General features: G+C 32.5%; 1 protein-coding gene across 2 annotated transcripts in view; it reads right to left on the bottom strand.

Moving 5' to 3' along the window:
- The window catches only part of LOC124539751 (octopamine receptor beta-2R), a 232,404-nt gene that overhangs the window by 86,185 nt on the left and 127,900 nt on the right, over positions 1–18,319 (bottom strand). Inside the window, exon 3 of one of the 2 annotated variants that reach the window (XM_047117096.1) lies at positions 7,139–7,233. The exons of the other annotated variant lie outside the window; for it this stretch is intronic. The gene's annotated coding sequence lies outside the window, so the exon portion shown is untranslated. The remainder of the gene's footprint in view (positions 1–7,138; positions 7,234–18,319) is intronic. 2 annotated transcript variants of the gene reach the window in all.

Genomic DNA, 18,319 nt, shown 5'->3' with positions numbered 1-18,319 from the left:
GTTAATATGTTTAAGGACATAAGGTACAACAACAGCCTGTAAATTCCAACTGCTGGGCTAAAGGCCTTCTCTCCCTTTAAGGAGAAGGTTTGGAACATATTCCACCACGCTGTTCCAATGCGTTTTAGTGGAATGCACATGTGGCAGAATTTCTATGAAATTTGTCACATGCAGTTCCCTCACGATGTTTTCCTTCACCGCTGAGCACAAGATGAATTATAAAGCCAAATTAAGCACATGAAACAGCGGTGCTTGCCTGGGTTTAAACCTGCAATCATCGATTAAGATGCACGCGTTCTAACCACTGGGCCATCTCGACTCTTAAACAAACATGAGGTACACGGATTGTTAAATCCAATTATTTATAAGGAATTGGTATATGCATATAACAAGGTGCTTATCTTCGGTGTTATTTATGTCAGCCAGTCTGGGAAGCCTCATCAACTATTCCACACCAAACAGCAATTATTTGAATTGATGTGGTCTGGTTTGAAGAGCTAATGAAGTTACGGGCACCAGGGATTCAATGTAATTACAGACGCTAAGATCTGACATCTTCAATGCTGTTGTGGTCTGCGAATTGACAGTGTGAAATGAAGGAAGCTTATACGTCTTACAGTCTACAAGTAAATAATGAGACAACTTAACAACCACATACATATTTAACAAATGCCGTGAAACCATTGGAGCAGCGTGGTGGAATATGTTCCAAACCTTTTCCTCGAAAGGAGAGGCCTTAGCCCAGCAGTGGGAAATTTACAGACTGTTAATGTTACTGTTGTTAAAAAAGGAAATCTTCAAATTTATATCAACAATAAAGTCATAAAATATTATGTAATATATGTATTTATGTTAAGGGTCGACGGGCAAGCAATTCCTGATGTTTAGTGTTCAACACTGTCCTTACATATTTGCACTGTAAGGAATATTAATCATTCCTTCCATCTACTATCACTATCACTAACCCTTCAAATCAAAACACAACAATACTGAGTGTTTATATTTGTTGATAGAATATCTGATGAGTGACAGATACCTACTCAGGCGGGTTTGCTTGCTCCTATCAATGATTTTGCTTCCTGTCAAATCGTATAAATTTATTGGTTTCATAAGATTATGGGACCCCTCTAATAATATTATTAATTATATTACGTCATTTTGAAAAATTATTCCGAATAAAAGTGAGTATTATAATTGTATCTGATTTTTTGGTCACAGACCAACCAATGATAACTATTTGCATGAATAAACAAAACATGAATCAAATCCATTTTATTCAAGTAAACTTTACTTTATTAACTTTTTAAACAGCAAGAAATTCGCACAGTTGCTCTTTTCATATAAAATAAAATATAATGCTGTTATTTACAGTAATTAGTGGCCTATCATGGAACCCGAGCCTAACTCCAGGCGTTTCTAAAAAGTACTCTTTTAATAAATAATACGATTTATTTATTAATTTAGTCTTAATAATCTTTTTAAGTTTTGAAAATGGTAAATTACATTTCCCTGTATCTTATTATGTATGCGTATACCATTGCCCAAAAACGTTCTCTTTACCGTATGCAAACGGAAACTAGGGGTTACAAGTTTATTCTTATTTCTTGTATTAAGAGTATGTACCTGTTGACTTCCAGGCGGGATATATTAATTTAAATAGTTGTATTAACTAACATGACTGTATTTTTTTTAAATGTTGTAAAAGAGTAACTACTGAGTTTCTTGCCGGTTCTTCTCGGTAGAATCTACTTTCCGAACCGGTGGTAGCTTCACTTAATTGTTAAATGACGATTCAAAAGGGCTTGTAAAAGCCCACTTGAATAAAGTATACTTTGATTGTATATCATGTGATACAACGATGTCTATGGCCACTGACCACTTACCATCAGGTGACACAAGAAGCCGGAGCACGGTTCCAAAATATCAACCGTCGGTCGTCAACGACCAGTGCATACTAAGCCAACGCATTTCGTATTTATACCAACCTGACACGCGACAATTCAATCGTTCTTCTGGATATCGTCCAAAAACCAAAAATAACTATATTCAATGGCGAATAAAAAACTGATATTTATGAATTAGTACAATCTTGTTTGTTAATTATGATTTATGAAGTTTTTTTTGGTGTCGTAGTGTGTGCTATCGACATTTGGAAATTAAAAACATATAGTTTTTACACATAACTGACAAGCAATGTCAGCAAAAATGATCTGTTATCATCTCATAAATTCAAATCATTAAAAAAAAAAATACATTGGTAAAGAATGAGATACTATTCAATACAAGATTGTACAGAAGATAAATAAATAATAAATCAATAAATATTAGACAACATCACATACATTACTCTGATCCCAATATAAGTAGCTAAAGCATTCGTGTTATGGAAAATCAGACGTAAAGACGGTACCACAAAGACGATAAAAAAACGTGAAGCTAATACTTGTTGACTTCCAGGCAGTATGTATCACATACAAATATGTATGTATGTAATTGTATTAAACGTTAAAAAGAGAAACTACTGAGTTTATTGCTGGTTTTTTCTCATTAGAATCTGAATTCCTATGCAATGTAGCTTCACTAAATATCGTTTTTTAAATGACGATTCAAAAGTACTTGTAAAAGTCTATTTGAATAATATATTTAACCGACTAATACAGTTTTTCCTCTTTCTATAATCAATTTTTAATTTGTAACAATGTTGTTAATTGCAATCAAGAATCCTCTTTAATTTTCTGCACAAGCTATTATTTCTACGACTGAAGAATAACTGGTTTTTTATGAGCAGCTACCGTTACATATAATCACTAAAACAAATCAATTTAATCAAGTAAACTTCGCAATGAAGCGATTTTGAATCGTCAATAATTAAATACTACCACCGTTTCGGAAAGCAGCTTCTAGCGAGAAGAAACGGCAAGAAACTCGCATAGTTCCTCTTATCAAATAAATAGACTTACAATGCTGTTATTTACAGTAATTAATGTCCTATGATGGAACCCGAGCCTAACTCCAGGCGTTTCTTTCTATAAAGTACAAAAATCTACATACGCTATTAACATAAAAAATTAGAGTTAAATTAGCATTTAATACACCACCGCGAATTAAGCTTTGAACTCAAAATGTTTCGAATTATAAAATCAGTAGTAGTAGTATTGTAACGTATCAGCTAAATATATCCTATAATACCCAAGTGCTAGGCTTAAGATGTATCAACGCACATCGGTGAATAATCACGTGACATACTATCTGATATGCAGGTTTCCTCACGATGTTTTCCATGAGCACGAGATTCAATTAATATAAGAAATAGGTATTTGCCAGAGTTCGAACATATAGTCTCCGGTTAAGATTCGCGTGTTCTGATATCAATGCTCTCAAAAGTTAATAATGTGATAAAATTATTAATATCATCGTAACCTTGACTGATGCAGACCTAAGCGATTCTCCGACGCTTCGGAAGAGCAAGTCTAGCATTCAAAGATAAGATAGGTCAAGTGCTCTACTAATTTAATATTAAGAGCATTCGCATTTTGCATCGAACTCGACTTGTGAATTAGGAACATGAATAGACGTGGGCGTTGCAAAGATACTAGTGGGTATCCCGCGAAACTTCTTTAATCAATTTTTTTTTTAATTTCGATATCATTGACATATTCTGTTTCGATTTCATTTCATTGTAAGCCGCTAGTGAAATTGGGCGGCAAGGTAATGAAACCTCTTTGGAATGAAATTTTTAATGTCGAATAGTATTGTCAGTTAGAATAGGAGTTTTTCGATAGTAATTTGCTTTGTTTTTCTTTTTATTTTGTTTTTCTTTTACAGCCATAGTATCACTCTCTAACCGACCAGTACCTTTTTTCCTCTCGTTAAATTGTTCTTAGAACGTAGATGTCGTTACTTGAAAGCATAATAAATCGGAATAGTTTTTTTCTATTAAAAAGAAAAATAGGATACATGGATATATATTTTGTTTGAGCCGGTGAGTTTAATAGGATGAAAAGTTGCAACAGAATTCTGGATGAAACGTAGGTTGTATGAAACGTACATTTACGTTACAGATTATTCAAAAATCATCTAATAAAGAATAAAAGTTCAAATTCATAACATACATTGCCAAAAAAAAACAAAAATAAAAAAGTGGGTTTCTTATAACATAAATATTTCCGATGAGACATCCCACCAGTACACGGACAGCAAATATAATGAGCAACATTTACACTTCCTTATTTAAATACAAATCCGCGACAGTGTATGAAGCAAGAACCATCGAAATAACTAATTAAACGTATTAAAAACAAACAATGGAACAATATCATTTACAACAGAGCACTGACTAATCTGTGGAACGCGGGTAACATTTTAAATGTCAATTTGACAGCTGTCACTTGAAGGCGTTGACGCATGACAGGTGTGAAAATGAGCACGAGTGTTTCAGTGGGCTTAGAATTTTTCTAAGCGTGACGGTTTAATGGATTAACTTCGTTGGTTTTTAGTGAATTTTTAGTGTTTTCGGTTACGCATGAAGACGTTATCTGTTACGGCTTATGATGCTTGTTGGTATAAGTTACTCCTTCGACTGTTTATATATAGGGGACCACAGTGGATCACAGGCCTAACTTGACAAAAATTGAAAGAGTATTTGACTTACATATATGAGGTAATACCACCAGGTGGATCACAGACCCAACGTTACTAACTAATATTGAAAGAGTGTTTGATTTGACTCTATGAAAATACAAAATAGTAAATTGAAAGCCTGTTTACCTTTTTGCTTAGGCCTTATTTCCTCTTAAGGAGAATGACCATCTTATTTATGATTAATATACTTTGTGAATGCAATAAAATGAAAATACATATATTTTTTTATAAAAGATAATAATACAACTCTGATACTTCGTTTCAGATTTTAAAGCAGTTAACGAAATTCTTTCGAAACAAATATTTGCAATCGTATTCATTTACTGCTGAGCACGAATGCAAATATTATTTCCATTGGATTTGAAAACACGACCTTCGCGGTAAGATCCACGTGTTACGTACGATTTCGTAATTTTTATGACGGTTTCGTTGTTGATGTGATTTTTTTCTACAGAATATATTACACGTTTCTTTATCTCTTGTTGTTTAATTTACGTATACGTATTTTACATTATTATTAAGTCCTGTACTATATACGTATATACTATACGTACATATCCTATATCACTACACGGTATAAAACAAAGTCGCTTTCTGCGTTCCTATATCTCTATGTATGTTTACATATTAAAAACTACGCAATGGATTTTGATGCGGTTTTTTTGAATAGATAGACAGATTCGAGAGGAAGGGTTTTATATATAATACATGGAATATATAGTATAGAAACAATAATAACTTTAGAAGTTGCGAAATAAACAAGTTCTGTATTATATTTAGTATCATTATTGCACCCGTGCGAAGCCGGGTTAGGTCGCATATAATAGCTTATTCTAGTATTTGTTAATTTGAAATGCAGCTTTTATAAGTGGATCCTTAGTCGTTTGGAAAACGTGATTTTTTTTTATATCTCGAGTATGTAAAAGCATTATGAATACGAATATGAGTTCTAACAAGACAGTAATACTACACGGTACTTAGTAACGGATAATAAACACCTCATGTGTATGTTTTGGTTTTGACGGACTTCGTATAATATTACTACAAATATTAAGTAACTATAAAATAAGGTTAGAATTCCCAATAGCATGTTAGCATATTCTCCTTGGCAACACATCAAAATCAAATTATATACCAATACCCATCAGGTTTCGAAAATCTATTTGCCAAGGTATAACAAAATCATTATATTCCATACTCAAAGCATCGTTGCCACAAATCAGAAATTCTGAGCAGTGCATTAATTTAGCTGAAAGTACGTTATTTATTATATCAAAATACACATTCGTGCGAGTAGTGATATCGTAATCGCATCTAAATGGTTTTGAACAATGCCAAACGACTAGGAACTGTGATTATGACGTCATAATGCTAGATGGTAGCTCTCGTGCATTGATAAAAATGAATATGGAACTGTGCCAAGTTGTAAATTTTAAGGACGTTTTTTTAAAGAATTTTAAGGGCAAGGAAAAATCAAAACTCCCAACCGACGTTGTTTGCTATGAAATTTATTAGAACTATCTCCAAAACGTGTTGCATCTTTTGGTATAAGTTTTTTCAACGAGGGATATTAAAACAACTCTTCTCCTGTCTTTACTGATGTTATAAATGTGAAAGTAACTCTGTCTGCCTATCTTTCTGTTGCTCTTTTTATAACAAACCAAGTAACCGATTTTGATGACATTTAGTATGAAGCAAATTTGAACTCCAATGAAGGACATATGCTAATTTTATTGCCTAACTTATGACAAAGAACCACTTAAACGCGAGAAAAACCGCGGCCGACAGCTAGTATGAATATATAGGAGATTATTTCTATGTGTGCACCCAGCATTACCACGTAATCTACAGTCTATAGCCAAATAAGTTATTTTGTAAACCAACGTAGCAATGTATAATTTATGCATTGTAGGATTTAGTTCAATAGTTCAAGTTGACCTTGAGATTACGATAGAGGTTAATATATTCCTTCCGAACTGAGATTTAGATTCAAACCCAGGTATGCGGAGCTTAATATTGGTAATTGATTTTCTTTTCAAGAGCCGAAACGGCCCAGTGGTTAGAACACGTGCATCTTAACCGATGATCGTGGGTTCAAACCGATGCAAGCACCACTGGATATTTATGTGCTTAATTGGTTTTTATAATTCACCTCGTGCTCAGCGATGAAGGAAATTATCGTGAGGAAACCTGCATGTGTCTAATTTCATAGTAATTCTGCCACATGTGTATTCCACCAACACGCATTAGAACAGCGAGTTGGAATATGTTCCAAAACTCGAGGGAGATGAGGCCTTAACTCAGCAGTGAGAAATTTATGGGCTGTTGTTGTTGTTTTTCATTTTTTTTAATTGTCATTAAGAATACTTTAATGTCACATAGAAAACTGGGTTAAAAACTTTTTTTGGGCTAATTAGGTGATATAAAAAATGTCGAGTTTTGCTTTGAAAACCAGTAACACTTCAGCGTTCAAAATTAGGTATTATACACTCCTTACCATTAGACGGCACGTCGCAAAAGCTGATCCTGTGAACGATCCCTCTCTTCAGCCGTGTCAGCTTACCAAGCCACCGGATTACGAGAATGAATTACCTGTGTTTGCACACACAATGAAATTAGCTCCAGTGGCTGTAATGCGATCACGAGATCATTATACAAATACGAGCGTAATTATTTTGAACTGTTTCCAAACACGGAGAAGTTTACATAATACGTAAACAGTAAGGCAAAATATCGAAATAATGTATTTAAATTCTCGTTAGATGGTATAACACGAGAAAAATTATGGCAGTTAGTAAACGAAGTCATAAAACTGCAAATCATAGTTTACCCGAGGCAGCACTTCGTCTGCATAAAACTTTTGACGTTCAATAAAACCAGAAGAAAATAAACAAGGAAGTGTGTTAAAGTTCCGCCCGTTCAACTCCATTTTAAAATTCTTAAGAAAAATAACATTAATTTGTTCTGAGAACTTTCATCAGAATAACAGATGGTACCAATTTTAACCTTGTGGTTGAAAGACTGATCACATCTCTCATCAGTTATTCTACCACCCAATATTGCCATGGGTTATGATCTGGTGAAAATGTCAAGTGTGTGTGTGTGTTAAAAAATCTCATTTAAATAAATAAATAAATATTGGACAACATCACATACATTACTCATAACAATTTCAAACACACAGATACAAGACAACATAGTAGTTTTCTATGAACTTTTTCTATATCGACTCGGCCGGATATCGAACAAGGGATCTGGGAATGGCATACTTATGAAAACCGGTGTACACAACTACTCAACCACGGAGGTCGTCATATATTGGGTCAGTGTTATTTACGACTTACGCTTACTTTCTAATGATGAATTAGAAAAAGATTCTTATCTTAGATAATTATTACCTAGTTTGTTAATCTCACTAATGACATGTTTGGTAATCGAAGGTTTTGGAAAAATTTCAAAATCGCCTGTCAAATTTATCCTTTTGTTCGAAATCCACATACACCCGTGATTAATGTACGATAATCATTCATATAAATAACAATAAGAGGACAGAAATATACTCTAATGGAATTTAGAGGACCATATAATGACATTGGCGATTGTTTTACAAGTGGACTGATGTATCTCTCGAGACTATGAGATTAATGTAGCACTCGAACAATTGTTCTAGATTACTCACCCTTCACAACAGAACACAGCGAAATATTATCTCGTACGATTGGAATAAATTTCGAGTTTGACCTTGGCACAATTTCTCTACAACGCAGATATATGACAGTTGCAGACATGCAATCTTCTAATTAAAATAAACAAAACAGTCGAGTGAAAACATAAGGAAAATATACGAACAAACAAAATAGATATTTGGTGAAACTACATTGAGATTTCCTCATTAAGGGCCACGTGATTAAGTCGATGCGTCACCAATCTTTGAAACTAAAATCTTATGACACTTGTGCCTGTGATAATAATTGTAGTTCGTGCATTTAAAATGGAACATAACAATATTACGATGCGTGTGTATAACCCAAAATACGTTAATCTCTTTCTTATGTATGGAAATAAAGAACAGTAAGTATTTTGTCAAATTAGTTAGCGCTCATGTCCAAACGGGGCGAAATCTGCGATTTAACTAAGACACTTATGGTTGCAGTAGTTTCAATATTATTTTATGTATCGTAATACTCATTAAATGTTCTTAATAATCCCTAAAAAAAAATCCGAAGCAGAAATTTAAGCCAAACAATTGTATCGTGATAGGTTCGAATTTCAAAATTTTCCGTAAAAACTTTCTGAAGAGTTGTATAAAATACCTTATCATCTGATATCTTTAAACTGAAACCCTGCAGAGGATTCATTGCAAAATCAACTTAACTCTGATTTGAATAAGATTGCAGTTGCAACTACATATTGTTTTCAAAGAGAATTATTAAAACGCTCCAACAAGTTACCTGTTTTCTCTAACTACAAGAAATTAGTTCAAGTCGAGTAGTTCTTGAGGATATTAAGCGAGCAAATGCGGATATGAGTAAAATTAATTATGATTTACTCTGCGTTCTGAAGTAATTTATGCAAGTTGTTGTAAAGTTTGTATTGTTACAATCTCAGACTAAAAAACAATGGTAGAACTACTGGAGCGCGCGAATCGTTATGGTGAAGCAACAAAATGGAATACAATATCAAAAGTGAATAATCTGCAGTAAAGAATAATTTGCAAATTCTTACAAAAACTGGGTTTTTGCACTGACTATTGATTTTGTATATTGTAAATTGATGTTTGTACATCGTGATGAAATTCTACCACATCCACAATCCCGGTGTGAATCCACAAACCCAAATCGGACAACGTGTTGGGCACGTTGCTCCAATGCGGGTTTGTCACCTATATCCTCCAAGCCTTCTGCTCAAAGAGAGGCCTTAGTTCAGCAGTGGGAAAATTACTGGCTGTTAAATATGGTACATTTTATTTTGTATTTTATTTCTCTTTTACGCACGCTATTAGGCTGATAAATGTCAATGTTGTTAATGTCAAAAACTATTCATTTCAAATAAAGTTCATTCAACTAATATATGCAGTTTACGTAAGAAAAAAAAAATTTAATTTGACTGAGCAGCTGATTGGTAATATTGTTAGGCTAGCTGTAATAGGGATAGGCTATAATAGGGCTTCTGGTTGTTTTTTTATGTGGTTAGTCTGGCAATCAGCCAGGAGCTCCATACAGCTTAATGAAAACGTAATTCATTTACTTGAGCCATAAAAAACTGACTGGTACAATAATAGTTCTTCACCTTTACTGTGCTTCTGATATAACCTCTACTTAAAATGTAACCACTGGCTTACCTTCCTCATTCCCTAGATTGATTAGTTGTATAACATGTATTCTTTATTCTTATTCCTTTGTTTTTAAGCCTCTTTATTAATTAGAATTAATCATTTAATTTGTTTTTTAGGTAATAACCACTGCTGTTTCCGCTAGGTCATCTGGAACTTGTTCATTTTGCTTAACAGCATTTATTATATAGTTGACTGAATAGGTTATAATGCTATGAGATCTTGGGATGGAATACACTGTTGACAAATTCTCAGTAGAATTTCGGATTTGGAATCCGGCAGTATTTAAACGTTGGCAATGGAAAAAATATTTAAAAAAATCAAAGGTATGTTTTCATATGATATCTGTTTCGAATTCGAATAAGCAATACCCAGTTATGTCGAGCAAACATCCACAAAATCCCAATATCATCAGATTTTGTCAGATTTTTATAGCGCTCGAACGACGCGTCATGTATACTGTCCAAAACTCATTTCCAATATACATATTCAAATGTATCGTCTGATCGAACGTTGGAAGAGGAAAAGTAATGTAATGGAAGGCTTGACAATCTGCGTAGTATGATCAGTAGTCAAATATGAGATCTCATTTATTGACAGAATCGGATAATCAGAGAGTTCAGTGAGTTATTTTAAGTACTTTCCACGGCACGGAAAGTTCTTGAAAGAAACAAATAACTTTTTATACGTCCTACGTGAAATTGGAAATTAGGATTCTAAATATGGTTTTTTTAAGGTTTTTGGCAGCATTCATTATTACAACGACTTTACTTAGCGATATTGCTTTCGACCCCTCGTATGTAGGCTCTGTTCATCAAAAATTCTTCTCCAAAACAGCAATAATTAATTAATTTCTGTTATGCTTTTAAGGGTGAATGGGCCCAGTGAAACAGGTACAAGGATATTATTAGTTTTCAAGGTTAGAGATGCCTGATGAGACAAATATTGGCGACGAAGGCAAGGATTAATATTTGTAACAGCATCAATTGCTATGAGCAGTGTTTTCATCATCAGGTAGCACATCTGCGCGTCTACTTAGATATTTATAAAAAAAAATTACCACTTACCATAGTATGAATAATAATTTTAAGTACATTATTGTGCATCGATGCTCTCTGTCTGTCATTAATGTTTTGACTGTCGAAAGAAGAAGATAGAGCATTTTTAAAATAACCAACTCCAAAAATAATTATGATTTAAAAATTATAATTTTTGTCAATCTGTTTAAAAAATAAACATCACGGTGTTCATAGAACAGGTGCGTTGGCCTTCCACTCAGTCTGTCCCTGATACGCGACCTTGCCAAACGATATAGTCTCCAGAAATAACTGTCCACTTGTAAAGTAGTCATGGCTTCTCGCCAAATATTATCAGATCCCTTATTAAATGTCTTTGAAGAACGGTATTTATATTTTTTGATTTCAAAGTTTTTTCTTATTCACAACTTGTTTCAAACTTTTCCTTATTTATTGGCAGTTTGAAATGTGTCACGTTAACACGATCCTTCTCAAAATCCGGCCTCTTTGATTTGATCGAATTGTTTTTGTTTTTCTAAGTATTAGATTCGTGTAGGAAGGATTTACGTTTATATGTGAGGTATAAAGGTATAACATGTGTCTGCATATGTTCAGGCAATTTTTAATTAATATTTCTTTTTCTTAAAAGGTTTTAAAAATTGACTTGAAATGAGGTTAAAAATGAACAAATAAGAATGAAAATAAAAGAAATGGCTATGGTATTTATATTTATACATAATAATAACTAATACAAAAATTTAGTCAAAATAAAATTATCAACATATAAACTTATTTATATGTTGAATAATTTAATATCTAATGAAAGTTTTTTTTTTTTTAATTAATTTAAATATAAAAAAATGGATAAGGACTCGTTTTGAAGAGCTCCAATCGTAGTTTTGCAAAAAATGAAGATGATTCTTAATTTAAATTTACTAATTTGGTGCGATGTTACAAATAATTCATTTTAGAAAATGAAAATTACTGGCTGGCAAGTGAGAGACGCTATAAAAAAAAAAAACAATTTTAAAAACTTACGAACTGTCATCGTTCTTACAACGAAATTAAATAAAAACAAAACCTGTCACGATTTTTTGTAAAAGTCTGTTGAATAAACGCGAAGTTTCGCGTGATACTCACTAGTTAATATTACGCTCGTCAAAGAAAAACAAGCCTTATAATGAGACTATGCATATACTTTAAAATAAGAGAACCAGCCAGAAAATTGGGACAATTACTCGTCATCACGCTAAGGTACGAAGTACGCTCAGAGTTGTTTAAATTAAAAATTACCTTATGTACTTTATATGCAAGTAACTAATAATTATTAACATTTCGTGTACATATTTTTTGACGAATAGACTCATTTGTTATTTTTATAATGTAATTACTTTTACCTTTAAATTGAATGTTGCCATACATATATGTTATTTATAGTAAAAAATTTAAAAATACATATGTCAAAGACTTAATTAATGGAATCCACTACATTATAATAATTTGAATTCGTATATTTATCCCACGAAAAGTAAAATTTTCTTGATAAAGTTGAAATTTTTAATGATAGCTTCTGACTAACGCCTCGTTGACAATTTTCCTGTACAAAAATCAAAACAATCGTTACTTGAATATTATTGTCAATAACACAAAATTACTTTTATAACAAATTTATGACAAGGATATAAAATAATAATCATTAACAGCAAAATACTTCAATCAATTTCTGGTTTTCTAATATTATTACAAAAACAGTAAAACAATGATACGCCTGACCGTATTTTGCGCCACCTCCCGCCAAAAAGAGAAAGAGTTTTAAAAGCCATCTGTCAGTTTGACGCATGACGTTCGGAAAGTTACACGAATTCTCCTTATAATGTATATAATAAAATCATTTATAGTATAATAAATTAGCATGGATGTGGATGGGTATAGAGAGGACGACCAAGGAAACGATGGATGGATTGTGTGAAAGACGATATGATTAGAAATAATGCTACTTGTGAGCTGACGTCTGTCACAGAAGTATGGCAGGAGCAGACATGCTGCGACGACCAAAAATAAAATTGGGATAAGAGCAGGAGGATGATGATAGATACTAAAATCGTATCAAATAAATATGATTTTTAGAATTTTCGTCTGTTTTTCTGTTGATTTGGACGTGGTTTTACGGGAAATATTACTTATATTTATTTGTAAATAATATCCAGCTTTACTTACTTTTGTTAAAAGGGGTTTGATTTGACATTTGATGATAATCATGAGTAGTTAAGACGTTAAAGCATAACAAACAGATAAATAAACAAAATTATCGCATTTATAACATTAGTTAGGATGCAGATAAGATCATTATGCAAATAATATAATTGTACTTTATTATACCATTTGTGTGCAGAGTTTGTTATCTCTCATCCTGATCAAATTATCTGTTACCTAATGTTGTTTATATAAAACAGGTATAATTTTAAGTCTAAATGACCATAAACGTGATAACAATTTATTTTAAAATTTAATTACTTGGTGCTTGCTTTAATTTAATGACTTAGTCGTAGGGCTTTGTGCTAGCCCGTCTGGGTAGGTACCACCCACTCATCAGTTATTCTTCCGCCAAATAGCAGTACCCAGTATTGTCGTGTTCCGGTTTGAATTGTGAGTAAGCCAGTGTAACTACATGCACAAGGGACATAACATCTTAGTTCCCAAGGTTGGTGGCACATTGACGATGTAAAGAATAGTTAATATTTCTTACAGCGTCATTGTCTATGGGTAATGGTGACCACTTATGATATATCGATTCTTGAGCATACAACTTAGGTATAAGGGTATTTTCATAAGTAGCTTTGTTCATAGAGATACTTCCATATACGGCAAAAGCGATTTTCATATGACTATCAAAAAAAGCCGAATCACATGTCAAATTCATAATGTCTATCTTTTTTGTTAAAAGACTATTTTATTTTCTCATATCAGACTTTTGTTTTTTCGAAATTAACATTAACTTTGCAATGAATCATCAAGAAACCCGGTGGCTTCACTTAATATAGTTGTTAAATGATTTATTTTTATTTTTATCCGAGGAGCTCGCTATTTCACGAGTCTCGTGAACAAGACTTTCGTAGATAATGTCAAAATATGGAGCTCCAACGGATAAAAATAAAAAAACATGGTAAATATCCCGTACTTAATAACTGTAATAATATATCAAAAATATAAATCTCAAAGTCACTGCAAGTTAAACACTAAACTGTTTCAATGATACCAAAACTCCTAACAACAACTCATTTGGATATCTTAAAGTTTTATTTTAAGTGATATAACGAGAAAGGTAATACTAATAAGTATTTCATACCATATTCGTCAAAGACATTTAAATTGTGGTCGAGTTCATTTACCCGTTTTTTGGGCAATAAACGCATTGTTATATTTCACAAAATGATAAATTTAAAAACCTCTTTGAAAAAACACACTTAAACAATGTAGAGTTGAGATGGCCCAGTGGTTAGAACGCGTGCATCTTAACCGATGATTGCGGGTTCAAACCCAGACAAGCACCACTGTATATATGTGCTTAATTTGTGTTTATAATTCATCTCGTGCTCGGCGGTGAAGGAAAACATCATGAGGAAACCTGCATGTGTCTAATTTCATCGAAATTCTGCCTCATGTGATCTGCCCAATCCGCATTGGAACAGCGTGGTGGAATATGTTCCAAACTCTCTCCTTAATGTAAGAGAAGACCTTATCCCAGCAGTAGGAAATTTACCGACTGTTACTTTTTTTTTAGTAGTCTAATGTGTCCTTTTGATTATCATCAGATATGTGCAGGTTAATTACCAGTATTCTTGGTATCTTGGAGGTTATGAATGATTGTATCCACTCTATTAAGGACGTTTCGGGATCGTTTCCAAATACATTTATTGCCTTTTCCACATCATATTCCTTCAATGGCTTATGGAATCATATGGGTGATTTCAGATTCAGATGGACACAAATAAATTACATACACTTCTGATACGATTCACATACTCCAAGTCTGCTTGTCTAATTTCATCGAAATTCTGCCACATGTGCATTCCACCAACCCACATTGGAACAGCGTGGTGGAATACGTTCCAAACCCTCTCCTTAATGGAAGAGGAGGCCTTATCTCAGCAGTGGGAAATTTACAGGCTGTTACTTTACTTTTTTTACTTTAAGTCTGCTTGACCTAAGAATATCATTTCAATAGAGATATATTTTCTAAAATTATGTTAGAAATTTACATATCTAAGAAACAGTTACTATTTTACAATACAAAGCAGCACGACGCGGGCCTTTAAGACAAAGTACAATAGCCCGTTTTCCGTAGTAATGAGAAAAACTTTTTCCGTTTCAAACAACTTGTCTCTCTGCGCTGCGACCCTATTTTGGTTGTGTAAGGAAATGTAAACTTTAAAACGTACCCAAGAAACCGCAGCCTTGAAATTGGTTTCGAAGTTTCGTCTTCTTTATATCGTTTTGGAAGCGAAACTACAGTCCGTAGTTTATCTCCTATGCGCCAAGATAATCCAGTAAATAGAAGACGTGATACTTAGCCGATAGTTGCGGGTTCGAACATGTGCATCCACTGTATTTCCATGCGCTTTCATGTGTTTATAATTCATCTCGTACTCTGTGATGGAAGAAAACATCGTAAGGAAATCTTATTTCTTCGTATCTTCAAGGGGAGAGGAGGTTTTTGTCCTGCATTGGGCAGCAGCAGGCAAGTAGGTTTACAAGCAGTTATTTAGTAGATTTTATATTTTGACATGGACAAAATGAAAGGGCCCTTATGGGCACTATTTAGCACAAATTTTTCAAGATGAATTAAAACTCAAAATTTGTAGTCTTTTATTGATTTTAAGAATAAAATTCATCCTAAATTTATCAAATGGATTCTTTACTTGAACTGCACTTATCCGTAGTTTTATCCAATTTCTTTTACGAGAGGTCTGTGACGGATCGCTTCAAGCGATAACACCGCTTCGGTGCACCATTTTCTTATACATTTTTTGCTACGTTGTGTTCCATGCTTTACGTTTTTTGAAATAAAGTATCGCTTTAATAAAATGGAACAAACATTAACACGTTCTAAACCGCTTAAAATATTTATATAAATATTATAAATACATATTATTATATAAATGCTCTTTCAATTATGAAATCTAAGACATTTTTTGATCATGATAATGTCCTTAATGATTTCGGATAACAGTAAAAATTATTGTTATTAAATTAAATCCATACTAATACCATAAGTGCGAAACTAACTCCGTCTATCTGTGTTGCTTCCACAACCAGACTACTCCACCGATCTAAATGAAATTTGGCACATAAATAGTCCAAAGCCTGATAAAGAACATAGGGTATTTTATATTTGGAAAAATGTGTTTTAAAGGGTTGAAAAGGAGGGTAAAAGATTGTATTTAAGTATTATCAGTTTTAGAACTAGAAGTAAATACTTATATTTCAAGCTGTAGATCTTATTAAATATCACGACACCCACTAAGGAGTTTGTATATACATTCGTTCTAGTTGTTTATAATATAATGATAAGATATGTAATTGTGTATTAATATAATTCAGACTGTAATTTTATTATCGAAATACAATTAACAAGAATACGCACAAAGTATATAAGTATATTAAAAACAATCCAATTAAGTCTTCACAAATAATTTGAATCATAATTCTCAACGTAACAGATTCTTGAGACAGTAACACCATAAATAATAAAAACGAATACCAATTAAAATAATAAATTAATTAAAACTTAATGTAACATAACAAAATTAATAATTCGTGATTCAAAAATAACACTTCCAGTATTATTAGTAAAAGTAGCAATACTAAGCTGCAGATTATTTATTGATTTTCAATTATAGTAATGATGTTTACATTTTTTTTTAACTTTCAATTATTGTCCGCTATAGCATATATTTACAAATTAAAAAAAGGTACTATGTCCTGACTTATTTCTGTCAAAATGGTCATTCTGAAAGTAGTCTCTATAGCTGACTACATAGGGCATATTTTAATAGTATGCAAATAGAGGTGCAATCTTTATTCCATCAGTCTCACAATCGGATGAGGAGTGCAAATCCTAAATGATCAGAAGGATTTCAGGCACAGCATCAATGAGCTTGAGACCTTATCGAAGCTCAACACTTCCAACTTGCAGAATTTAAGTTTCTGATAAGCTTTCGAAATTTCTTATACGGCATAGTCTGGCAGTTAGTATTTTTTGAAATTAGAAGCATGAAACTTTGTGTTTGGGGTACTTATATTAAATTAGTCGATACTTATTTAAACGTGTCTGAATTTTCTACCTAAAGAGACACACCGATGTGGTATATGAAGAGGTCTTAAATCAACGCAATATTTTAAGTTAATCAGTAAATAATATATTCAACTACTAAATAAGCTACTTAAATATAAAAATGAAGACATTAAATAAATATGCATAAATAAATACATACAAATAGTATATAAAGTAAAGGTATACATATATTAAATTGAAATACTTGTACTAGGGTAAGCTCTGAAGCGAGAAATACAGGTCGGACGCCATATTTCTTTGAAATGCTTCATACGAATGGCCTAGAAACATTCGCTTTGCTGAGTGGTGATTTGTAGGGTTCAACTACGCATGGATTTGAAATTGTGTAACAATTTAACTGAAATATATTGAAAATAAATATCACCATGTATATCCAAATGAAATATTATTAATTGTATTCATTTATCAATATTTAAATGCAGTTGAACAATTTACTGATTATAAGAATTACTCTTATACATTTTCCATCGGAAATTATGTCAGCATTACAAAAATCTACATTTCATTTTAAATTTGATTTCATTCGTGTATTGAAAATATATTATGAGGTTTTTCATGTAAACTTTTACGTAAGTGCTATTAGTGATAATTGCGATTTTGTAGGAATGATCAGCTGTATCCGGCTTTAGAAAATCGAAGGACCATTCCATTCTTTTATCGTTTTAATCCTGAATGTTTATTTCTGTACCTATTAACTGTTTGCTAATGAATTCGCCTGAAGCCATTTAAAAAACATTAATACCTTTTCAAGGAATTACCTATTTTTTCCTCCTGTTAAGCTTAAAGCTTTAATACCTTATTTATAATATAAATTAAAAAACAAAAACGTTAAAATCTTAACTCTTATCTGTATGTAATGTGTTTTAAATTTCGAAATACCATATTGACATTTTTTTGAAGGTAATATCCGTTAAATCAATTCTCTATAATGTATAAGTGAGGGAAAAAATAAAATTGTTATTTATTTAAGAAAAT

This window comes from Vanessa cardui, chromosome 23, assembly GCF_905220365.1.
Source record: "Vanessa cardui chromosome 23, ilVanCard2.1, whole genome shotgun sequence".
Taxonomy (NCBI): domain Eukaryota; kingdom Metazoa; phylum Arthropoda; class Insecta; order Lepidoptera; family Nymphalidae; genus Vanessa; species Vanessa cardui.
This window is presented reverse-complemented; position numbering and strand designations above follow the sequence as displayed.